This window comes from Prinia subflava, chromosome 5 (genome assembly GCF_021018805.1).
Source record: "Prinia subflava isolate CZ2003 ecotype Zambia chromosome 5, Cam_Psub_1.2, whole genome shotgun sequence".
In the NCBI taxonomy this organism is placed as follows: domain Eukaryota; kingdom Metazoa; phylum Chordata; class Aves; order Passeriformes; family Cisticolidae; genus Prinia; species Prinia subflava.
The window spans coordinates 45084621-45111110 of record NC_086251.1 but is presented as its reverse complement, the minus strand read 5'-3'; positions in this window follow the sequence as shown (position 1 = coordinate 45111110).

The window sequence follows — 26490 nt, the reverse complement described above, 5'->3', positions numbered from 1 at the left end:
GAAACAAGCAGAGAGTACATGTATAAAATTATGTACAGAGATATTGACACAGCATATGGAAAAACAATAAGGAAATCCAAGTGCTTGTCATGCCGTTCTTGGAAACTTTCAAAGCACCTGTATTTATGTTTTGTAAGAGAGGTGATAATTTTAAACCTTTGAATTTTTTTTCTTCTTTTGAGAACTGCAACAGAAAAAAAAAATCTACCACATTCCCAGTTTACAGATTTAGGTACCAGCCTGATGGAACTCAGGAGAGAATGGTATAGAAAAATTGTCTTAATGATTCAAAGGCAGCAGCAGCATTAAATAAGAGAAAAAATAGTGGTCCATTAATAAATCTAGAGAAGATCTTTCTTTTTTCTTGAAAATAATTATAATAAAAAGGGAGTATGACTCTTTTTAAAAGTTCTATAGTTATGACCTTATTACTATTATGATGTGATTTATAAACATTAGATAAAATCAACAGCTATGTTGTAATGAGATTATACTGACTTTATATGAACAAATTACATTATTATGTTACATACCATATTGTTGAATTGTATTAAATCCATGTGAACCAAATGATATCAGCAATGCTTGTAACAAAAATCTGAAGTGTTGAGGATTTTCTTGAAATCCTGAATTCCAAGAGATTTTATGTGTATTTGATCAGGAACGTATCTGCAGAGCCAGCTCAGGTTTAGCTAAAAGAGACCTTAAGGTGACCACTATGACGATTATGTAACTATATCTATGTCTCTGTATTGCTCTGACAGAGAGAGAATGACATGGTAACTTATGCATTCACAAGGTCACCAGAGATTTTGCCCAGATTGCCACTTCTGTGTCAGTTTTAGTCCCAATTCTGCCTGTCCTGAGGTCAGGATCAATGGTGCCAGTTTGAAGTCACAAAAATTTTGCATAAGCTATTGTTTTCACCAGTGCTTGTGACCCAGATCAACGTGTGGTGACCCAGAGGGATTTGAGGACTTCTATAAATATCATATATTGAAAGAATAAAAATACAAAACTCGTGAGTCCAAAAGACTGTAAAAAAAACCCTCATGCTTTTGTTCCAAATAATACCTTGAAGATTCTTCTCAGTACAGCAGGCATAGAACAATCAAATTTTGTCAAGCTTTTTTATGCATTTGGATATGTTAAGTTTATATAAACAAACGTTTTATATACATTTGAGTAACTCCAGAATTTAGTTAAAATTCTGTTATAATTCTCAAAATGAAACCATGAGTTTCTCCACCAAACATTACCTGCCTTGTCTGCATTCTCATGCACTAGTACTTCCAAGAATTGCTTTTTTGGAGGAAAAACCAGGTCATACCAGGGAAAAAACAAACCCAAACCAACCAACAGTTACAACAGATCCCAATAGTTACTAGTTTATGTAAATTGTTTCTCAGTTTTGCAAGGTTTTATCTTTGTCATCCATGTAATTTTCCCTAACCTTTCCGACCATCTTAAGCAATACCTTCCACCGTTATTTGTAATCTCCTCGGGCTTTAATTAATTTTCCATGGCCCTGAAATCATTAGTTTGCTGATTTCGGTTTTATTTTTAAAATAAACTTTTGCCTAAGTTCTGACTATTCTCTTGAAAAGAGATATCTTACAAGACAGTTCACTGAGGGAACTGACAGAGTAAAGAGTTTGATGAGATTATATTGTTTCTTTTGGGAGTCTAATTGATTAACTTCTCACCTTTGTAATATTTAATAGATTAAGGAGTTGGGATATGCAGTGCCTTTTTGGTTCTTTTGGTGGCTTGATTCACACAAATCCTTTTCCTTAGTGTTTTTAGTTCCAATTACAGGATTCTGGAATTCAATTTCTTCTGGTAACTATCCCTTTCTGGAATCAGCTAGAATTGTCATTAGGCAAAACTAAAGTTAATAGGATTTTAAATGTGTATTTTCAATTTTACCAGATTAATTTTTATATGGCTTTTAAAAAAGCAAGACACACTTAATGATTGGGTCCATATTGATTCATCCCTTACATTATTCCTGCTTTTAATCCATATAGTGCTAAGAAATGTCATGTTGTTCCAAGGCATTTCTTCAAATCTCTTTGTCATTCTGAAATGAATGACATTGAAAAATTCTGAACATTCAAATCTACATGAACTTGATAGTCAGTTTCAAAAAAACAGTACAGACCTAAACAGATAAAATTTTAGTATCCTTCAACACAACCCTGAATACCTTTCTAACATTTTGCAAAATTAATATTTGACTGCTGGTAAATACTGGTATTCAGCTGGCTCTGTGTCCTAAACAAACATGAATGTCTTTTGAATAAGAGATTAATTTTGAATGTTTCACTGATATGTTCTGAGTTATTCATTCATGCTCACTAACAGAGGAAAGCCAAAATAGTACATTTTTTCTGCCCATGGAAGTATTTTTCCAGGCACAAGTTTACGGACAGGTAAACTTTTCTGCTCTCTACTAGCAGACAGAGCAATAAGACTTGAATGATGGCTTGATAGGCACCTTCACTTAACCTGGTAAGGAGACATAACTCAATTATGTTAAAAAAGTAGCCATTAATTTATTAATTACAAAATTGTTATCTAAAGCTAGAGGGTCAAAGAACTTTTCATGGATGCTAATCTTCTGATAGCACTAATGAAATCTAGGGAAGGATAATCACAGACTATTTTGCATTCCTTGTGTACAAGGTATAGATGTTGGAGCCTCCCACAAATATACAACAGCAGAGTTTCTTACATGCATTTAGGTGTTAGAAACCCATTCAAGGTTTGTTATGATACTATTTTTGATATCACATATGTTGTTTTACCACAGAAAGTAAAGTTTGAGGTGATGAAAAGCTACTCCCTTGGTGTAATGTTTGGTGAGGAATTTCTGTTGAAATAGCAAACATATTGTAGAGAAAAACAGTTGTTTTCACTTTGCTAGAATACCTTGCATACTTCCTGAAAGAGAAGTTTGTAAATTATTTATAATAAATTTAGCAATTATATGAAGTTATATTACTGTGAAACAAAGTAAGGAGTACAGATGAGTCCATCTTCATATATACTTCAGTTCATCTCCAGTCTGCTCACCATTTTTCTTTCAGACCTTCAAATGTGTAATATTAAGTACTGCAAAGAGTTGGTTTCATTATAAGATAGTCAAAATAGTGTCATTGCTCCTCCACAAAACTGTTGTCACACTTGATCCCCTTTGTATGCACCCTTTCATCAATTTCACACAAGCCATAGCTTTTTAGGATACAACAAAAGTGTTTTGAAGATCATTTGACCATGTGAAATCCTTTTGAATGACAACACTATTAGCTCTTTCTACTGAACCAGATGTGTTATTTGGAAATCCAAAGAAGTAGCACTGACCAAACGATTGATGTATCTGAGTTTTCTTATGTCCTACTAATTGATCTTCAAAAGAGCAATTCTATAATAACATCTTATGTACAATACACAGTTCAAGACAAGTTTTCTGAGTGCTTTGCAAAAATGTTATTTCACTTATATAAAAGGAAAAAGGAGGAGTTTAAAAAAACAACTTTCAAAGCCTCAGGTTAGGACACTTGGATTATAGACTAAGATCTGAAACAAATTAATATTTAATACAACCCTTCCTTCTATTATAGACACACTCCTTACCAAACTTCTGATTGGTAAGAAAACTTTTATGTCCAGTCAGTAATAGAATTACAGATCTTATACATAAAATATTGAAAACCTCCTGGCCCTGTGTTGGACAGGTCCCATTTCCCCTATCTGTACTGCATTTGAACATATCAGAAGTCTGCTGCCTCTTCATCTTAAAGATGGATGCCTTCCATCAAGTTCCTTTTATTTTATTTATGACTTGCTCTTGTTGATGTAGCACTAGCTAACCTTTCATATAATTTTGGAAGGTCTGATGCTTTCTGTTTACCACTGGGGCATAAGGCATAAACTCCTGTAAAAGGACATAACTGAGGGCTATGTTAGTATCAACTAGCCATTTTGTTTAATACAGTGCATAGGAGTCTATATCCTTAATTTTAAAGGGTTTAGCTCTGTCAAATACATCAGAACAGCTGAACCTGTGTATCTGAACTCATATGTATAATGAATATGGACACCAGATATTCTAGTACTGACTGCAGCACTCAGTCATGCAGAAAATTACTACTGTAGATTAGAGAATGTTATTGATCTTAGTTTCCATCATCCTTTGTCTTTCCTTTTTGTTGTTGTTGGTTTTTTTTTAATTAAGTATGAAAATGTTATTCAGAGATGAATTTTCAGTTTATTTTCTTTGGAATGGCCATTCAGATTTTACAATACTTAAATAATCTGTTTCGGAGAAGGAACACAAGGACAAGAAGAACAGTATACCACTAATTTCTTCATATGGCTATATTGATAGAATTCCATAGCAAAACTGACAAAATAGCACTTTCTCAACTGTGTGTTAGCCCTCAGGGCCTTGGATGTACAATGAGCAAAATTTAACCTCAGGGAGAAGAGCTATATTGTACACATATATAATGCACCAAAAGTGAAACAGCAGACTGGCAACTCTAATACCTGCTGCAGGGCAACATCCTACAGTCTGAATGGAATTGTCCTCCATCTGGAATTTCAGGGAAATCAAAACTTGCTGTTACGTGGCTGTGAAAGTCTTATAATTTCTATTGTTTTCCATTCCACCCCTTGCACATATTTTATTAAAAATTATTTAAGTTCATCCTTGAGTAGCCACAAGCCATTTAGGCTCTAGATCCATATAGCAATCTATTTACAGCTCAGCACAGTACTCTTGTAAGGAAGGCTATTATGGTGCTATTGCACTGCAGTGCCTCCTAGGTGTTTCCCTCCTCTTTCTTGCTTTCCTATATATTCTATAAATGTATTTAAATATTAATCTTGCTCCTGCAACTGGGCTCCATCAGAGAAAAATATTCTAAATAAAACACAAATTTTATGCAAGAATAATACTTGGACAATATTAGTTACAATCCTCAGTTTACTGGGATGTGGAAGGGATGTTCCAAATATAATTTATGGTTTCCTCTTGGTGCAATTATTTTGAAAGTCTCTGATTACAGGCATAGCTCTGTAAAACACATCAAAGAAAAAAAATACTTTCAAAGTAAACATTTTAGGTAGCAGCTATACACTTTTTTCATTCTGACAGGTTTTTCTCATATTTGTATATTATGTCTTCTGCTCTAAAAGGATAACAGCCTATATATAAAATGAAAGAAAATAGGGAGATTTTGAAGAGAGAATCACAGAATAAGTTGTGGTGGAAGGCTCTTATAAAAACTATCTAGTACAAACCCTCTGCAATGAGTAGCAACATCTTCAAACAGATCATTTTTCTCAGAGCTCCATCCAATCTGATCTTGAATGTTTCCAGGAATGGAGCATCTACCACCTCTCTGGGCAGCCTGTGCAAGAGCTTTACCTAGTAAAAAAATTCTCATTGTAAAACAATTCTTCCTTATACCTGGTCTCTTTTAGTTTAAAAATGCTACCCCTTGTCCAAAGAGAAAAGGTGTAATGCAACACAGTTCATTTCAAGCATTATTTTGCTTAGGCCAATTTCATGCTTCTTCATTTAGTTTGAGTGGAGAACGAGTCCTGCCTGTCAACTTTACTGTAAGAAAAACCACAACAAAAAACATAACTTGCTCTGAAAATTTTCAATTGCAAGGTGATGGATTCTTCTGCTTTTCCTTTACTTACCTTCAAACAAAATATCAAATATGATAGCAGAAAAAAACCCACAAACAAACAAAAAACCAAATTGCTTCACTGTGTTAACACATGAAGTGCTGCAGGAAAGGATTGTTCTGAGATTTTGAGCTTCTGGAAAACAGAAATCCAAAGTTCCAAATTTATTTTCAGTTACGCCCATTATTAATAGACTGCTAATCTGTTCCTGAGTACTTAAGTATTCAGAAATAAAAATTCACTCTTTGATGCCAGTTTGGAATTACTTGATCCTACTGATTACTTGATTCTATGTCAACCTGTATGGCTGTTAATCTCTGTGGGCTAAATTCAACATAGCATATATAGGTCATCAGACAAAACCTCCAGTGAAATCAATAGCAGAAATAAATTACTCTGGTACAGCATGTCAGTCTGCATTTGATTTGCTGATCTATGATTACTCTGAACTGTTAGCTTCATTTACTTTTATTGATTGTTACTGTGAAATGCTTACTAATTGCACATCAGATTTTTAAAGGTGCTTAATTGCATACTTTAGACTAGTGTTAAATTCCATACATTGATTATGAATCAATTATGTGAATTCTGTTCCAGGGAGATCCATCTCTATGCCGTGCTTGTTTTCTGTAATGTTATGGGCCATATCATTAGCTCAATCAAAGTTGATTCTAGAATTACAGTAACAGAGATGGAGGAGAAGCTAGGTCCATTTTCAGGGTTTGAATACCAAAGGCAAGACCAATTTTTAACAAAAAGATGAGTGATCCAGATCCAGTCCAAGGAGTTTGTGTCTCAGTCTGAGTTAAGCAAAGATTTGCCACTATGTCTAACACCTTGGTATTTAACCTGTATGTGGGTGCTCAAGCCTTAGAGCAGAAGCAAAAGCTTCGTCAGAACCCTTAGATACCAACCTAAGTTAGAATTCATTTTCCATACCTGCCTTCTTCTGGGAAGTGGGAGATATCCACTCATAGGTGACTCAGGGAGGGAAACTCCACTGATAGGGCTCTGGTTATAAAAGTACTTTATGGCAGTCAGAAGCTGCCAGCAACATTTACTGGCTATAGATGGGAGACTCCAAATTCAGTGACAAAAATATGAGTTGGGTTTGCTCCTAAAATTGAGAAATTTATGTGCTACCCCACTTACCATCCACAGCCTAGTCAGGTCTAGGGGAAGGAATTGTCTAGTTATGGTGAAACTGTCCAGACCTGTAGTTACCAACTGTGGCAGTGTGTTAATTTAATCGGTTAGGCTTTCTATACTTTTGTACTTGTTGGGTTCCCTGTATCCCACCCCTCGATTGTTCCTTTGTTTGGCTCACATGACTCTGGCACCTGCCATGCGGCACATGGTTAGCTGCCTGTCATTTCTCCCGCCTTTGTAAATCCCTCCTATTTTTCCCCTGATTAGTCCAAGCGATGTTCTGTTACACCTGTATCCCCTGGCAACCTGCCCCGGTTGGCTGGCAGCGGCTGGCCACCCCCTTTGTCCCCCCTCCAAATCCTTTGGACAAAAACCCCCAGCACCCCTCTCCCCCCGAGCAGTTTCGGGCTGAGGAGGTGTTTGCAATAAACCCTCTGTTCGTCTGAAATTGTTTCCTCCTTTCATTCCACTGCCGTCGAATCTCCATCGCTCGCATAAGCCCCTGCCAGGCAAAGAACCCACGGGAGTCAGAACTGCTTGTGAGCCTGCAGACTGACCCCCTAACACTCTGTCGCTGTGTCTGGGCCAGCGGTGACAGAGCCCGTTGGCTCTCTGTGAGCACACTGACGGAACCAACCAAATTTTGGAAGTGGGTATTGTACAGGTATTCTGTATTCTTCATGGCAATTTATGTGCAATACAATTTGATTCTCTTTTTGGGCTGTCCAAAGTTCTCTTTTGGTACTCTACTCATGTTTGAACATAGACAATCCATAATTTACAAATAGGAAAAAATGTATAGAAAGGTTGAATGTCTATGCCCAGAATATCTATGAACATTTTCTTTGAAAAATATTTAACTTCAAGTCACTCTGTTTCCAATTTTTTTCAAACAATATTCCACTCAACTGAAAGGAGACCTGTAAGAGTAACAAATATGAATAAAATGACAAAGAGCCAATAAAATTACTGCAAATTTAGCTAACCAATTTAAAATCTGAAAACAAAGTTTGAATTGAAAGCTGATTCTTATTTTATTCATGCCACTTTGTTAATGCCTGTAAAAGCATGAATCACGTTTTGCTAATGTGCTCTATCTGGAGACTGTTAAATCATTCTGCAATAATTTTGTCTTGGGTAGCTTTGTGAGCAATGTGAGTTTATAAGGGTCTGATGGTCAGTAACCACAGAAATAAGATATAATTGAGGCAAACGCTGGAGTAATGTGTTAAAGCTGTCAGGCTTCCCATTACAACAGGTAAGAATTCTCCCTTGGGGTAAGCTGGTATAAGGGTTCTCAGGTCTGAGAGAAAATAAAGCACCCAAATGCTCAACATTTTTGAGACATAAGAAGATACAGAAACATCAATCACTGTTTTGCTGCTTCTGCAAATTTTAAATAAGAGTTTACTTTATTAAATATAAAATTTTGGTAGTAAAAAGTCCTAGCCAACTGAATTTCTGGTCTTGTTGAAGCCTTAGAGGTACGAAGTTGGATCAGAAGTGATGAGGAAAATCTGATATTTTAGTTCAGATCTATTAAATATTTGAGAGCACATGCTATCTGTTTGTCATTGCGTAACAAACTTTACTGACAGCTTTTTGTTTGCTGTCTGGGTTTCTTAGTACTGGAAGCAGAAACATTTTAGGAAGAAGAGAAGCCTTACAGCCATGAGGTCACTTGTTTGCTGTGTGCTCTAGGCACTGCTAACCAGTGCTGTAACCTCTCCTTGCTCTCCAAGCTGGAAACTGTGGGTTGGTCTGGTCCTCTGCCCAGCTCTTTAGGTGGAAGGTGGCCATGGCGTCCCATGCCTCTCAGGTGTGCCAAACACTGTAACGGGGTAAAAACAAATCCTTCTGGTCTGTGCAACACTGCTTTTAAACTCTTCAGCTGCTCCTTGGGCTACATTGCTACTGAGATGAGTAATGACACAAATGACTCCTAGGAAAGCACAGAGGGCTGTAGTATATTGCACCTAGTGTAAAAAGACAAAGTATAAACCACAAACCACAAATCATGCTCATGATTTGGAAACAGGTAAATATTTTTCTGCTAGATTCCCAGACAGTCATAAAAGAGGTAGGAGTACCCAGGTGACAAGCTCCTCCATGCTCAGTCAAGAGTCATCTAGATTAAAAGCAGAAATATAAAGTAAACTTCTCTTCCCCCTCTTGAAGCAGGAGACATTCTTGGCAGCTTGTTTTGCCACTAATGTAGAACTGTGAACATTTGGCTCCAAGCCAGTTCTGGGAGGAAAACTGCTGAAAGAACATTTTCTCATACGGTATTTCTCTGACATGGGAAGAGGTAGAAAATCATGTAAATTTTATGAGAAAAAATATTTCCTGGTTGTTCTTACCCCAGTGAAGGCCTATGTATTGAAGACAGCCTTTAGGTATTTACTGACTGTATGAGAAGCTGGGGCTTGGTTCCCACCCACCCTGATTTTGCATCTATCCTCTTGGATAAGGTGAAAGGTAATTGCCAAATTGGGAAGTGCACCAACAATCTTCACCACCTGCCACAACAAGATGTTGTGACCAACCATATCTAAGGCTTCTCTAATTTATATTCACAGACAAATCAGTGCTTTGCAATGTGGGGAATGGAGGAACCTACTTTTACCCAAGCAGAAGAAAGAGGATCAGTCCCCCAGTCTCTGAATTCCTCACAGTTCACTTGTTTTTGTATAAATTTTATGCACCAGCTGATCAAATTCAGTTAATTAAATGGAAGTATTACTAATGCTAAATACATTAATTTTATTTTCTTTGAAGCATTTCTGATTCCTTGTGCTCAAAAAAACTCATTTTGGAATTATCAGGATAAAGTACAGTAAAATTTATAAGAGCAGAACAAAGCAGCCAGCAAAGGCTAAAGGATGAGAGATTTATGTTTATAGCTACGTGGAGGGAATCAGAGAACACCAGTGATTTACAAAACCTATTGAAGTACAAGAAGAAAAGGTTATAAAACATCCATGAAAACATTTATGGGAGATATCAGAAAAACATTGTCAGAGAGATTTGGCTACGAGAGTCACCACACAGGAGAAGTAAGAGGAGGAATGCTAATTGCTTTTAAGCAAAAAAAAAATCCCTCTGATATTTATGATGATTTTTTTAAAAATAAAAACATACTGGGGTGTAAAAAAAATTAAAGAATCCTCATTACTTAAGTAGAAAGCAGAAATTGCTCTCCTCTTCAAATGATAATGATCAGTAGGAACTTCTAGAAGTGAAATGACAAAACCCACTTTGAGTTCCTAAGCAAGACTGCCCTTCAGTGAAAGTTATGATGACACAGCTGCAGTAAGTTCTGACAGGCAGGAGCTGGCAGCTCTGGCCAGGGCAGGGTGGGCAGCCATCCCCTCCTCATGTCAGCACCGTGCTGCCTTCCAGGGCTCTGCTGACTGCCACTGCCGCCACACAAGGGCCACAACAACTAAATCCAGGAGGGTCCCTCACCATCCTGTCTGCTGACAGTCAGCACAGCTTGCATGTACTGCAAAAACGCATTCTGCACTAAATTTACTTTCCAAAAGTGATCCAAGGCAGTGAGCAGCATTCAATGCAGCTAACTAACCTTCAACAGGGATGTTAGAAGTAAGCAGCTGCAAACAGAGCTGGTTGAAAATTTTTAAATACATTTTTATGTAGGTGTACCCACTTTACACAACACTGAATATACTCACAACAAGCTACTGGTTACCGTCTTTTTCTTCTTTTGTTTCTTTTTTCCATTCACCAATTCCTGCCCAAAAAAGGAAAACAGAGAAAAGAAAGGATGACTGACAAAAATAAAGCTTAAACAGACAAAGAGTATCAAATAAAAATAGGGAATGTTTTCAAAATCACAGCAGATTAAGACAAATATTCACCGAAAATTAATGAAAGAACATTGTTAACATCAAAAAAACTTTGTTAGAATCTGTGTATCTTTTTACAATTCTAGGATGGTCTAAACAAAAAATACCCCAAACCCAAAACCACCTTCCCCCAAAACTAGCAAAACCAAAAACAAAACCCCCAAAAAATTCCAAAAGAAAAATCCTGAAAAAAAAAAACCAACCTCCAAAAACCCCAAGCAGAAGAAATGTTCATCTTTTTAAAAAATAGTGCCTATATAAACTCCTAAAATTCCTTAGGTGCTGGGAAAATCAAGTATTAATTTCCCAGTTATTATGGTCTTTAAGAAATATGTCTTATTGTGTCACAGAACAAATATTCAGATTGTTTTGAAATCTAACCTAACAAGGAATCTCAGTGATTAAATAAATGGAGGTGACTTAGCTGCAAATAAAAATTTCCAAAGTCACGGGGCTTTCTTGGGTGTTTTTGTTTTGTTTTGTTTTTTTAATACAAACCTTTATTTTTAGACCTATTTTAATGTGTTCCATTAATGCTTTTTTAATCAATTAGATGACCAAACTACTCTACATTTCTCTCTGTCTCTTTCCTCTCCTTATTTCTTCATTCTCTTTCAATCAAGGGACAGAATCATTTGTTGATAAAGACAGAAACTGGAGTTTGCTCTTAACTTCTAAACATGCCTCATCTCCTTGAGAGCATATATAATGTATTCCTTTGTTGAATTTAGAATAGAGCCATGGAAACTGAGCAAATTAAATAAGTGTTAAAGAGTTGCCATTTCACAATTGCAAGACTCAGCCCTTATAAACCCACACTATAAACCCACCCCCACCGGAGTGGATAGTAGCTTATACCATCTTGGTAAAAAAAAAAAAGAAAAAAAAAAAAGAAAGAAATTAAAGACAAATATTTTTAAATTTTCTTTAATATGTCTTTAATGAATATAATTGGGTTAGTGACAATGCCACAATGCCACATACTGTGTGATTTTGTGGATTAAAATAATAAATGACAATCATATTTCATTATTCATTCATCTACTTTCAGATGAATCTCCGTAGCCGTGGAAATTCAGAAAGCTGACATTTATAAGAAAGCTCCTTTAAATTATAAAAAGGGTCTCTTGCCCTACACATCTGTAAAATCTAATGTGAGTGCAATTTGTATACTTAAAATTAAAAAAAGTTAAAATTGAGTGAAATGTACCATGGTTTTCAATTGCTTTCAATTACCATTAAACCTTTTTGAGAGCAATTTGCATAATGTTTCATAAACATGTAGGCAGATTAACCTTTTTAGTTAATTTATTCATTAGCAGTAAAAATTCAAAGCATCTCTTATGAGAAAATAATGTCTTGCTGTTAAATTACATGGAAACAAAGCAATTGGGACCTAGTTGCCTCAGTTCTCCCTGTGTCAAAGCACAAAACAGTGGAGAGAATAAAGCTTCTCCTGTTAGTGGAGTGTTGATTAAATCACCTCTTTGTGAACAATTAGCAGTATTACAAGAAGATTAGGTGAAGTATTAATTAGAAGTGGGTTAAAAGAGTCCTGCCTGGAGCAGGTACCTGCTAATAAGGGGGATGGAAGAACAAAAAAGTATGGGAAAAGACAGAGGCTTTGACTCTTTCCTGACTTAAATCTCATAATCTCATACATTCTGGCAATGGAAAGAGTGGTAATTCCCACAATTCAACACCATTTTTCTGTCACTTTGTGATTCCTTTACGTGTCTGTAGCTGGATGCTTGAGATAGAATGAAGCAGTCACATTCCTTTCTGCCCCAGTGTGGTCTTCATCCTTTATTTTGACTCTGAATGAATTGAGGTTACATCATTATCCATATGTGGGAATGTAAGGAAGAGGCTGCAGTTTGGACACTTATGTGGTATTTTATTAACCAGGTTCTTAAGGTGTTTTCAACAACAGGAGATTAAACTCTTCTCATGAGCTGGAATTGAATCATTTCCAGATTGATCTTAGGGCCCTGGCAGGTCCATCACTTTGGGTAAGGATATACAGTGTTGGATGACACAGGCCACAATAGCATCTAGACATCAGTTCTTGGCTGATGGAGATAGAACCTGAATTAATAGCTTGAAAGTTCTCACCAGCTTTAGACCTATCTTTACTTCTTTTCATTGAGAAATAAAATGAAGCCTTTCTGTACAAATGCTCTGCCATTTGTCATAATGTTATCTATTGTCTTTAGAGTGTATCTCAAACAAATATACTATTGCAAGGAGTGGCCCCATCTTTAACTTATTTACTCAGGTATATGTGTGAATATTTAGATTGGGACATCTGTTATTAAATAAATTAAATTTGTAAATTTATAATTTAATTTATAATTTAAATTTATAATTACTTCCAAATTTAAATATCAGGACAATCAACTTGATGTTTTTACACTCCCATCTCTTTTTGTGGGTTTACATCTGGAAGAGATATACTGATCAAGATTTCAAAGTTAAGGAAATTCCACACTCCTTTCTGGTGATTCCAAATAGCCGGGTTATACTGGTGATGAGAGAATGCTGAAATCACTAAGTGCACAATTATGCAGAAGCATTAAATTGTCCAATATTAAATATTATTCATGGTCCTCTTGCATTGCTGTCATGTGCTGCTCAGTGGAATGCTGTTGACTTAACCGATGTAAATCAGCCACAAAATCTGTAACAATCTCAAACAAGTCTGTGGAAAGAGGTAAAAAATAATAGATTCTCTACAGAATTTTAAAGAGATTAAATGTTTAAGGATGGTTCCTTATCTTTTAAGATGCTTACCAATTCTGTAGTAGAATTATATATTAAAAAGCTCTACTAATAAACTAAATAAAACTAATAAACAAAAACAAACCAAAAAACTAGAGAAAAACCACAACTTTTTCATAGATAGAGGGGTCTAAACATCTGGAGGAAAGCACAGTGCTTTTTCCTAGTGCTTTAACATCATCTCATGTGATGTTAATATTATATTTGCTGTGGGGTTTTTTTTTAAACTTATCTTACTAAACACTAGAGAAGCATGTAAATTCCATGACTGACACAATTAAATAGAAATCCACCAGAAAACCAGATGGTTTTGATAGGTAATATCTTCTAGGAATGACTTTCAGAGTCTTGCTCCATTAATAAGAATTAGAAACCAATGAGGTTAAAAGTAGGAATAATCTGCCATGTACAAAAAATCACCAAGTTACCAGTCTATAAGAACAACAATGTGAGATTTGCTTACAATGAAAATGCCAAGCATTTCAGATAAGCACAAACAAAGGCTGTCAAACTCTCTCTGTATGCCGAATTGATGTTTTCACTGGAAGTTTCCACCACATAGTAGATCTGTGTTCTTTCTGTACCTGTATTAAACACATCATTCCCTGCAAAGTGCCTGAAGCAGCTGAAGCAATCACCTCAAACATAATAATAAATTTCAGTAATATGAACCCTGAACACTTAAAGTTGTAATGCTTTTGTATAAAGTCTGCTTTAGGAACACTTTGCTTTGACTTTCATCAAGAAATCAGATTGTAGGATCATAAAATGTTGAAGACAACTTGATAGTGTCACAGTCTTCCTGACAGAATCCTAAATACAATTGTGTTGTCAAAACCCCTAAGGAGCAAAACCCCCCAAGGAGCAATTAATCCTATGATTGTGGCACTTTGGGTTATTTTGGGAAAGGAATTGGAGTCAAATGGAAAGCAAAGCTCACTCTTGTTAATAAAAAGGTTAAATACTATGTCAAATGGCAGAAAATTGGCTTAAAACACTGCAGATAAAAACAGAAATCTATTTTAATTTTGTAGTGCCTGCCTTGAACAATTGCATATCCACCTTGACAGGAAAAGCTTCTCTTAATGTCTCCTCTTGGAGTAGCTTCCATATTCTCCATAAATTGTAGGAAATTAGACATATTTTAAGGATTTCCCTCATTTCCCTCTTACAACAAGTATAGTTTAAAGTGCTTAGATGTAATATAAACTAGTTTCTATTTAACTAAATTGGGGTTTCTAATCAGTTGTATGCATCTCTGTATTTCAATGCCCAATTCCATATGAAGATTCCTACTGTTTCAGAAGAAAACAGAAACTCAAATTAATGTTTGGAAAGAAAAAAGCAATGTTCAAAAAAAGAGCTCTTAAAAGAAAATCCTGAAGAAACATGATGAAAACACAGGGAAAGATATGATTCTTTTATCATTGATGAAATGAGATTACTTCTGTGTTTTAAATCAACTTTATTTTATCAGACACAATAACTTGCTAAGTTTCAGTAAATATGGCATATTTGACTAAACAAGAGGATTTTATTTTATGTGACAAAGTTCAGTGGTACCTTAACTTGCAGGGGATATGAAAGATTAGGATTCAGTCACTTTACTGCCTAAATTAACTCAGAACCTGGGTAAGAATCTCTTCCTGACCTCCACAGTGCTCTAACTCCTTAGTTATTCTGGATTGGCATAATATCCATTGGAGTCACTCCATGAAATATAAATAGGTATTCATGATTAAATATTTAGAAGGGAAAATAATTAAAATTGTCCTCTATATCTTTGATGAGCTTTCCTGTCACTGGATCACAGACTGATTTTTAATTATGCTGTCCTACGAGTCATGTCTCAGAGGAAGTGTGCAGAGAGCCTGGGTTTTGTTGCAGTCTGGTGGTATAGAATGCTCCCAATTCATGCCAGTGAAAATTCAAATAAACACAAACAGGACTTCAGCCCAGACCTTCACTGAACTTGGTAACTATTACTTGAACAGACATTCCATTTTTTTATGTATCCAAGGGAAGAGCTGGTGCAGGCACCTGTCCCACAGCAGTGAGTGCAGAGCTGGGCAAGGCACTTACCTCTGCTTGAGTGAAGAGGCAGAACCCCTTGTTTGTAGAAACCACTTTCATGAGGTTAGGCAAAGAGAACAGTTTCTATGTGTCTAATTCTCCTAATGGGCAAGACAGAGACATGCTGCTACTTTAAAATCACAAAGACTACTGTAGAAAACATCTCCTTGCCTTGACATACTAAATCACTGACTAGCAATTAGTTTAGATTTTGCAGTTTTTTCTGTTTTATTCTGTTGATTATGTAGCTTTTAAATATCAATATAAATATAAAAGCTTAAAATTTCCTAAAGTTTTAGCAGACACAATTATTCCCTATGAAAATATATTCATTAATGCACTGTTTATCTCCATCAATCTTTCCTATTTTATATACATTGTACTTAGATATGTAAGCATGTCATTTACATACTCACAGAGATGGTCTTATAGCTGTTTGTTTATGGCACAGAGAGATATAGATTGACAGAACAGTCTAATGATCTACATCTCATTTCAGATTATTTATGAATAATCTTCATTTTGGTCTGCAAAGACTTTGAAAAGGAAGCAGAAGCAAAAACATATTTGTAAATAACCTCCCACTCGGAAATGGAAGGTGCTGAGCTTAGCAGGCAGCAGCGCATGGCACATTCAGGGACTCCACATATTTTAACCACAGTCACACAGCTTTAATGCTGTTCCTGTCTCTCTTCTCCTTCCTATTTTCCTTCTTCTTATTCTTTCCCTGTTTCTCAGTTCTTTTCTGTCTCTCCCTCCCTCACACTCACCAGTCCATCCATCCCCCCCATAACTCTTAATTGGCCAGATAGCTAACCCTGAGGTTTTCAGTGTGAGACCTGGAAAAAATGGAAACCAGTTACCTTAAAGGTTTCAAAAAGAGTGAAAAACAGTGTATATATAGGAATAGACAGTTTGGGAGAGTCAAATACTTTCAAATTTTTGTCTTGACAGAATATGGATAGGTCTGTATTTATTTGATTTTTTTTGTAAAAAAATCTATTTAGAGGGTGCATTTTGGTCATGGACATCTATGTTCTTATTCTAACATAATCACTGTTTCTTGGTGATAGAGTTTTATTTTACCATCTTGTCTGTGGCCCATTATTGGCTTATTAATACACAGTGTAAAACTCTGTGTGTTTGTGTGTGTGTATGTGCATGTATGTGGGTAAAATATGTGAGCAAAATGCATGTGTGTGTTTTACTCCATCTTTGTAATAGCTCTGAGCAAATTCACCCCTAGGGATTCTAAAGTGATTTAACATTCCCTTCCTACAATAACAGTGTATTTCAACACAAACAGTTAATTATTTTAAAGGTTTATTTGATTTTATACTCTCTTTATCTGTCATGAAGCTATTTTATTCTTCTTTAACTTATATGAGTTTAGACTATATTTGTTTTAAATTTATGTAAACACAGAATACAGAAAAACAGAATATAGCCATTAGCTTAGAGTACTACATAAATACAAAACCTGATTCTAATATTTCCATAAATGAAACAAATGGAATTCAGCACTAGGTGAAGGAGAAAAGACCAAATAGAACAAAGTCACTGGATGCTAAAATTCAAAACAGCTCAAGATTTCAAGGTGCAAATGTAAAATTAGGGCTGCTGAGATCTCTGAGGGAAATGAAAAGGGGCTAATGTTTTATTCTTCCATTACTGGATGAACATTTACATGATTATTACTAGGCAAACTCAAGCAATTTATTTTAAAATTTAATCCCTCAGGAAGAAAAAACCTCCCACTTTCTGTAATGGGAGTAAAAAGGAATAAAGGGGCAAAATGTAAGAACACAAGGATATAATGATCCTAAATCATAAAAATGTAATGCTGAGGATAATAGAAATTTTTTTCAGCTATGTATGAATGTTCTTCAGCTGAGTTTGAGACTGGAGCTATTCGTAACCATGAGTTCATAATTGTTAAGGTCTACAAGGCCCAGATTTTGCTTGAAACAGTAAACAACAGTGCAAAACGCACAATAACTAATCATAATATTTGTACTGAAGATCTATATACTGGTGTTGAACTTGTGGCCTAGAAGACAGATGAACAGGAGCTAAACTCCATATTTTCCTTATACCATGCATGTATTATTTGCCCCATTCAGCCCTCAGCAAAGCAGCTCACAGAAACTGCTTTCATTGACCTTCATTCATTATTTTGTTGAGTTCTGTTGGTTTTTTTCAAACTTGAAAAATTTCTGCAAAATATCTATTTTCATATCTATAGTATTAACTGGGTATTAACTGTAGTTTCTTGTGGCAGGACAAGTGGTATGGATACTTGAACTAAACAGGGATACTCTGAATTCTTGGCATGATTCTGATCTGCAAGTACCTGATATTTATTTTATGAATTTAATGTGGTAGTCTGAGGTCCTCCTAGGTGTTGTGAACACAGTAGTTTCGTGGTCAACTCCTGGGTTAATGTCAGTAGGTAATAAAAGCCAAAATGCTCACAAGCTGCTTTCCACCACAAAATTCCCAAACTGAGCAAACAGAGGCAAGCCTGGTGATGTCTATAACACACTGTGGACTACTAGCTACAGTTTGTCAGACACTTTTTTACACTGAGGCATGTTTTGTTTTGTGAGTGGCTCCACCAAAAGTAAGAGAAGTACTTGTAAAGCAAGTACTTGATTTAAGGGGTTGATCTGCTTTCCAGCTCTGTAACATCTGAACACCTTTGTCTTAACTGGGTCACAAAAACTGCAGCAATTCATATACCCTTTGGCACTTCTCTTTTGAGTTACAGAAACACTTCTTTGCATGAAGTGAGCTGATAGTTCAGGCAGGAGCAAGGTTGGTTAATACCATGAATATGCCTGTGTTTCAGGTAGAAGTCTTTTATCAAGGACAAGGTTTTGGCAGTACTCTCTAAATGTAATGAAACACCAGCATTGTTCTGGTACTCTGGAAATTTCTTCCACAATCAGTTCCGCCAAGATGTACATTATTAACATGACTCAGTGCTACATACTGTCTACAAGTAAATTAAATCTGTCTTACACATCCACTATAACATAAAACCATGGTGCTGTCTAAAGAGGCAGGCCTCTCTTCCCTCTTATCCTTGCCTATTTCTCAGCTCTTTGATTCTCTCAGCAAGGGCTTTCTTGCAGGTTCGTGTTCCCAGAATAGGATTCAGGAACTGCCATGACTAAAAACTAATCTCCAAATCTTTACTTTCCCTCCCTTCCTAGCCATCTCCCCACTTTGATCAGTTTGCTTTCAGCCAGCTCGGATGTGGACTTCTGAAATATGTGTGGGAAGACACACAGACTGTCTGTCCATATCTATGGAGATTTATGCAGGGTTCAAGTGACCATATAACCACAGCTTACATTAGGTTAGTTTTCTCAAGGGAGAAAGTGTAGCTCCTGCTGGGATTTACCATCTCTAACAGGTTAACACAAGATCTGTGAACTGCTTTCTGAACCTAAGCTCAGATGCTTAAAGGTAATGGTCCCCTAAGTGTCAGTGTTCACTTTATTTGCATCTTTCATATGTTTTAGGCAAAGTTTTATGATTGGTCTGGTGAAAGGATATTAGAATCTGGCCCAGACTCCCTGTGAACTCATGCTGGCAGATTGTAAAGGATATAATCTGCTTCTGACATTTCCCCTTCTGCATTAGAGGATATGCATCTACATTTTTCAGATGTTCAGAAACACCTTCAGATTCACTTTTCAGAATGCAAAGGACACAGAAATACTAATGCAATGACTACAACATCCATGAAAATATTCACACCACAATAAAGAACCAAATGGGAAAGACATGCCATGAACACTATTGTGCACTGTAGCTGAAAGTACCCTATATAATGGCAAAGAACTGTAATATGGTTGTTTTTCACCATTACTGTTATTCACCAAATGTTGATTTTATTGTATATATATATTTTAAAATTCTCTCTGCGAGGTAAGAAAGTGACATATGGCATGTCTTGCAGATCACTTTTGGCATTTCTGTGTCATCTCAGGCTATGTGCAAACTGTGAGACCTTGGAGAGGTTCTGGGCCCCCAGTCACCCTGTATCCTGACTCTCACATCAGGGTAAGGTTTGGACTTGTGCTATTTGCCTCATCCTGTGTACTCTGGATTTTGCACAAATGGAACCCAGGTGGGTGGACAGACACGAGGTTACAAAATGCTTTGTCCAGACTCTCAGCCTGGACTGGTATTGCAGCATGTGCTAAACTTGCACTCTCAGGGTATGTTAAAATATGGTCCCTGCACAATCAATAGTATTTTTTCCAGCAGATTCTCTGACTTTCTTTTACTAAATCAAGACAAAAGTTTGTACTAAATATGCCATTTTTTACCATTAGATTTCAATTATCAGTACTGAACTTAAAAGGATTATCTTGTATTTTAACACATACTACTTACACTTTTTAAATTAAATTGTTTGGCCTCAGTACAAGTTGGTTTGCTTCTACCAGTTGCAAAAAAACACAGCTTTATTAAAGGTGTTTGGAATGTAATTCCTTACTTTCAACTTTATAAATCACACAAATGCACTATGTCTTGGGTACTTCTGGTAGGCTGTTAGTGTATGCTGGCTCTAAAGTATGAACAAATTGCACAGGGAAATTTTCCCCTTTCTCCTCACCCTAACTCAGACACCCAGAGTTATACCACCAATGATATCTCCAACTTCAGAGGTTAGACTTCTCCCTTTTTGGATACTTTCTAGTGAAAAGGAGTGTAGATGTGCGAATCCCTTCTCATCAGGCCCATGCAGAAGACAGAAGATTTTTTAGGAAGTTGGAGTTCCATGAATCTAAGGGATAACATGCTTTGAATGTTAGGCATTTTCAGGAGGATATTGTGTTGGCGGGTATCACTGTTGGATTGTTATCGTGTACTGGATGCTCGTTATCAAGGAATTGTAAAGGATGAATATTCAAAAGTTTCCTGATGGGTAAAGCAGAATGAGTGAGTTTATCTGGACAGATTTGAGTTATTTACCTGAAGTCAGGTTAACATCTCAACCTTTATGAAGAAAAGACATGAAAAGTTCAATTTTACCTCCTGGGACATAAAGGAAAATTTGGCTAAAAGTTAAGACTAAATTCCAGCAGCTTTGATTGTCCTGTTAGCCGTTAGAAAACAAGAGAAACCTCTTTTAGAGAGTGATGAGAAGAGTACGGGGCTGGGGGGGAAAGACAAATATATGAAAAGAAACAATGCTCTGGCAGACAGAAGGGTTGACCATGTCCTGGGATGAGTCAAGAACAACATCACCAGGCAATGGAAGGAGAGGATTTTCCCTCTGCTCTGCACTGGCGTGGCTTCACCTTGAGCCCTGTGTCGAGTTTTGGGCACCGCAATATGAAAAAGACATTATGTAATTAAAGATGTCCAAAGGAGGGAAATGAGGATGGTGAAAGTTTTGGAGAAGAAGCTGTATGAGGAGCAGCTGAGGTCACTTGGCCTGTTCAGCCTGGAGGAGACTGAAGTGAGTCCTTATTGCAGTTACACCTTCCTTGTGAGGGACAGCAGTGGGGAGATAGCCATCTCTTCAATCTCATAGCCAGTGACAGGACCCAAGGAAATGGCCTGAGGTTGAGTCAGGGAAGGTTTAGGTTGGAGATTAGGGAAAGATTTTCCACCCAGAGGGAGGTTGGGCCCCGGAACAGACTCCCAGGGAAGCATTCACAGCACCAAACTTGACAGAGTTCAAGAAGCATTTGGGCAATATTCCTGGGCACATCGTGTGACTCTTGGGGTGTCCTGTGCAGGGCTGGGGGTTGGAATCAATGATCCTGATGGGTTCCTTCCAACTCAGCATATTCTGTTACAGGATTCTCTTTGATTCTGTGGTTCTGAGAGCACATGTACCTAACAAACTTTAATTTGGATGACATTGTAGAAATATGTCCATTTTAAAAAAAGAAAGAAAAAATTAATCTGGTCAATGCAACAGCCTTCTTTTTGACTAAAAAAGAAAAATCATTATCAATTTTTATATAATGACTGATACAATAGAAACTATTACTCAAATGAGAGAACATTGTGACAAAGCCAGAGAAAGATTTGAAGTATGTGGACTGGGGAGTTTTCCAGGGCTTAAAATGCAAAAGCAAGATATATATTTATTATTGTGTGGCCATATGTTTCCATTAATGAAAAAGATGAAGCAGAGAAGCCAAAAAGATAACAGGAGAAATGTTGCTAAGGTATTTTTGAGGGAAAATTAAAATAATTTTTTTGGAGCAGATGGAAACTTAAAGAATCCAATATGTCTCCTAATATATATCCTCAAACATTTTCACTGGAATATTACCAACCTCTTCTATTAGAGTCTGGCACTGTAACGATTTTGAAGCTGTTGGTTTTGCTGCATTTCAGACTCTCTCTGATACTAAAATACTTTATTGAGACTGGAAAATTTAGTGTGAAACAGAAGTAAAAAGTGCAGATGTATTTCATGAAAAGAAAAAAAAATGAAACCATTTTCATGGGAACGTTCTTTTGTGCAAATATAGTGGAAGACAAAAAAATTAGTGTCAAGATATATGAGTATAATTTCCACTAAATAGTATATCAATCAATGTTTCTGTCAGTAAACATTCCAAAATCAATGTGAGAATCTTAAAACTCTTCTCTATATGATCTAATAGACAGGAAAAAAACTTGTAAGAAGTCAGCTTTTGTCAAGAGACACTCATAATTCTGCCTATTCTGTTCATTAACCCAGCAATAGCCAAAAAAACAGAGCTGGTAATAAACCACTAGATAACTGCAAATGTGTAATTGGCACAAATATGTATCTAATTAAGTAAAGACTCTGATGTGATGGCAGATTCAATGGAGGACACTTAAATTTATGTTTGATGGCTGATAGGTGCTGTGAGTTTCTCCCTGTTTATTCTGTGCTGTGCTGTGCTGTGGTGTTGCTTTCCCAGACTTGGAGGGAAAGGTGGCAGCACCAAGTGAGATTGTGGCTTGTCCTGTCCTCTGAGCTTCAGGCAGCTCAACAGAAACCTTCTCTGAGGAGTAAAAATTTGCACTTTTCTGGGTAATAAGACTATGGAGGTGGAACCAACCAAATTCAGGTAAGCATGAGGGAAGCAGAAAGCTCGCAGCATAAGTTCAGGCTGAAATATATGTATTCCTTATGTCTGATTTTAAGCATCTGGCATACATATAGAGCCTTACGAGCTCTGTACCCTCATCTCTCTTTAAAACAAGCAGAGTAAAACAGACAGTCTTTAGAGATGGTGCATTATTCTAACCACATATAGATGAATCACATCTATGAGGACATGAATCACTCTGTAAAAACACTTAGGTGTCTCCAGTAAAAGAAGGACAGCTGAAGGGGAGGTGGTTATTTAGATCTGGATGCATCAGCTCCAGCTTGACAGGGTCTTTCTTACTCGTAGCAACAAATAAATCTAACACCAATTCTCAAAAGTGATGAAAAGCAAAATGCTTTTCTAGTGACCTAGATAGTGCTGTGAGGCTTGTGTGAGACAGAACCAAACACAATCAACTGCAAAGTGGGTGAAAAAAAGGGGACCCATCTTGTGGGGACAAGGAAGGGAAGACTTATCTTCAGAACTTTATTTACTCTGGCTCATGGAACAGCTGTGGGTTTATGCTGCTCAAAGTGCTGCTTTCCCATTCCCATATATATGCTTGTGACTTCCAAAATATACACCCTTATAAAAAGTATACTTTTGAAGCCTGCTGGTGTCTATACTTAAAAAAGCAAAATAAAATATGCAGAGTAGATTCACATAACGTTTTTGATTGCCTCGGATCTGGTCACACCAAATTAAATTCTACACAGACGTGGCTCAAGGAAAGGTTCTTTCTGTGTATGGGGAGCTTAATGACCCTAAGCTACTGCAAAGATACCTTTATTGTATCAAGCCTGACTCAATGAGATTTTATTTATAATATTTATGTTTATTTTAATACGAGCCAGAAAACATTTATTCTTGCTCTTTCTATCTGTTGTGGGTGATTCTTGTAAGAATTTAGGCAGTGAATACTAAGTCAGAATTGCACAAATGGCTTTCAGACCTCGTGGATATTATACAAACTTAGAGATTCACAGCTGGCTCCTCATGATTCCAAATTTCAGGCCTTCAAACTCTTAGGTATGGCAACAATAGTTCCACTTGATGTCTCTTCTACATAGCATACATACAGCATTTTGGGGCATGAAAATATGCACTATGAGCTTCTAAATATTTCAACAACAAAAGTAAACAAATACGAATTGTCTATATACAGAACATGGAGTTGTAAAGAAAAACTAACAACTGTAGAGGAATACAAATTTTGTCTTTGGTATTACTTTAGTTTCTGACTAATTATTAGGCACAATGAAAGTAAAATCATAGAAAACTATAAGTTTAATTTTGACATATTACACTGTGTTTGCAAAGAGCAGAATAAATCTATTAAAATGCATACAACATATTTTAAATATAATAGTACTGAAACTTTTAAATTCATTACTTAGCTCGTAGGATGCTTAGAAAAGATTTCATTTTTAAGTGTGGTCATTATAATTTAAAATAAAAAACTATTTTGGAATTCAGACTGCACTCTGACATTAATTTATTAATCATTTTGCAGCTACAATTTAAACTCCAGTGAATAGTTCTGATTGCTTACCTAAATCACTATTGATTCTATCTCAAGTATAAGTTGATAATCAGGTTCATGCTATGCATTCTTTCAGAGCATTATTTGAAAGTTTATCTTAGGAAAACTAATATAGTTCATCCTATATTTCCAATCAACTTCTTAGGATTGTTTAGGATTTTAAAATTTGACCTAATGGCATTCCAGACAGAAAAGTTTACCTTCATAATCTAAGTTATCTTTTTTGATATGATTTTTCAAGATTAATTCATATGATGCTTTGAAATGTGGACATTTCTCATGTGGAAATGAGTCGCTATTGGACAACGCCCAAAAGTAACAAGAAAATGTACAACAACAAAGCAATTCTTATTTCTTGCCCAGCACCTATCCCCATTCCACCAAACAATAGGGAAATGGATTTTTTAAATGCTAGTAGTGCTGAAGACTATATTTAAGAGGAATCAAGATGACAAAAATCTTAGTTTACAAAATCTAAGCTTAGCAACCATCTTGGTGGGGGTATACAGGTTTGCACATGCATATATCAAGATTTCCTGATGAGATTATTTTCAAGGGGCAGTGTTAACATTTGCTTTCAGTCAGTTTCAGAAGCAATCAACCAGTTCCATATCAGCTATTTAGATTTTCTTCATTATTGTTTTACCCTAGAGCCCAGCTCTTCCAGGATGTCATTGTGTTCACAGAGTTCCTTGCATCAGAAAATCACTTGAGATAATCAAGGAAATAAATTTAGCAAGCAAAAATTTGAGGTTCTGAAAGAAAGTGAATTGTAATAATTTAATAATCTTCCTGTAAAGTGGTATTATTTTTTTAGAGGTGTAACTGCCCTTAAAAAAGGAATAAATCAGAGGTGAACTAAACCACTAGAAGCCAGCTAGTCCAGCCTATAGAAGTGTTAGACATCCCAGGGGAGCAGTGAGACTGTATATTTCTTCTGGATGTAAAAAGAAAATGCTAAATAATGACAATGAGGTAAAATCATATCTACACATACAAGACATTTTTAATATCATTACTTCTGAACAAATACCTCTAAAACCCTCTAAGAAATAGTGAAGGGGATACATGATTATTATCATTATTGATTAATCAACAGTCAAATTAAATAGTAACTTGAACCAGCAAAAGAGAAGGGAAATCCAGTAGATGCATCCCTCTTAAAATGAGACTTTTCAACTCAAATATCAGCTGAAATAGCTTATACTGAATATTTAAGGGTACTAAAGTAATTTCTTCCATGTTTTCTCACAAGGCAAGGGATAAAAATGGCATTTTTATTTTTTGCAACACTCAAGCATTCGGTAGGTTCCAAAGTAATTAAAATGATAGAAGGTATTTTCATTTTGTTTTTTAATCATGGAGCAGTTCTCATTCTGTTTCATAACAGTAGGCATAAAGGAAGAGGCAGAATATAAAACAAAACTCTTCTGACTTCTGCACCCAGCCATTATCATTGTTGCTCTGTTTCTCATTTTAAGCTGGAAATTCCTTTCCCTCCTTCACCCGCTTACAAAATAACAACAACAGCAGCACACCTAACCAAGAAAAGCCCGAGATATATTCCTGTGAAATTATAGAAGGAATAAACATGTATTACGAGAAAACAATAGAGAGAGTGCCAATATTTTTCAATGGAACAATAGTATAGCATCAAAAACTGAATCCATTTTGTAACTTTACTGTATTCTCAAAAGATGCTTGTGCTCATCAGGCATTTCTGTGTTCTGGTTGTAGATTGTGCAAATATATTTAGATTTGGCCTTAAATTTGTTCTAAATTAGCTAAGGTTTTCATTAAAATAATAAAATCCCAGCATGTGAGGTGCAGAGCTGCAACAGGATTGTCTGCTTTCCCAGGTACATGGTCTGGAGCTTGAGTCTGGACCCAGGCCAGTGACCAGGGTCAGGGAGTGAGCTACACTAAAATTTTAAACACTCTCAAAATTTAACAGCTTGGCTCAGCAATGCTTCTAGCTTAACATTAAAATATTTCTGTATTGCATGATGTTTGGACCAAGGACTAAGATCATTGTTTTCCTTGGGATTTTGATTAAGAGTTTTCTTTCAGGATGTGGAAGATTTTTGTGGAGCAGGGAGGTAGGGCTACCTTTTTGAAGAGACATCTTTGTAGGTTGCCTCCCGTTTTGGGTCATGCATTCTCTTTGTGAACGAGAACAGCTGGGAAACATTAGAGAGACTCAGTAGCCATATGAAGTTCTAGAGTACTTCCATTTGCTTCTCTCCAGTGCCTGAGAATTGCA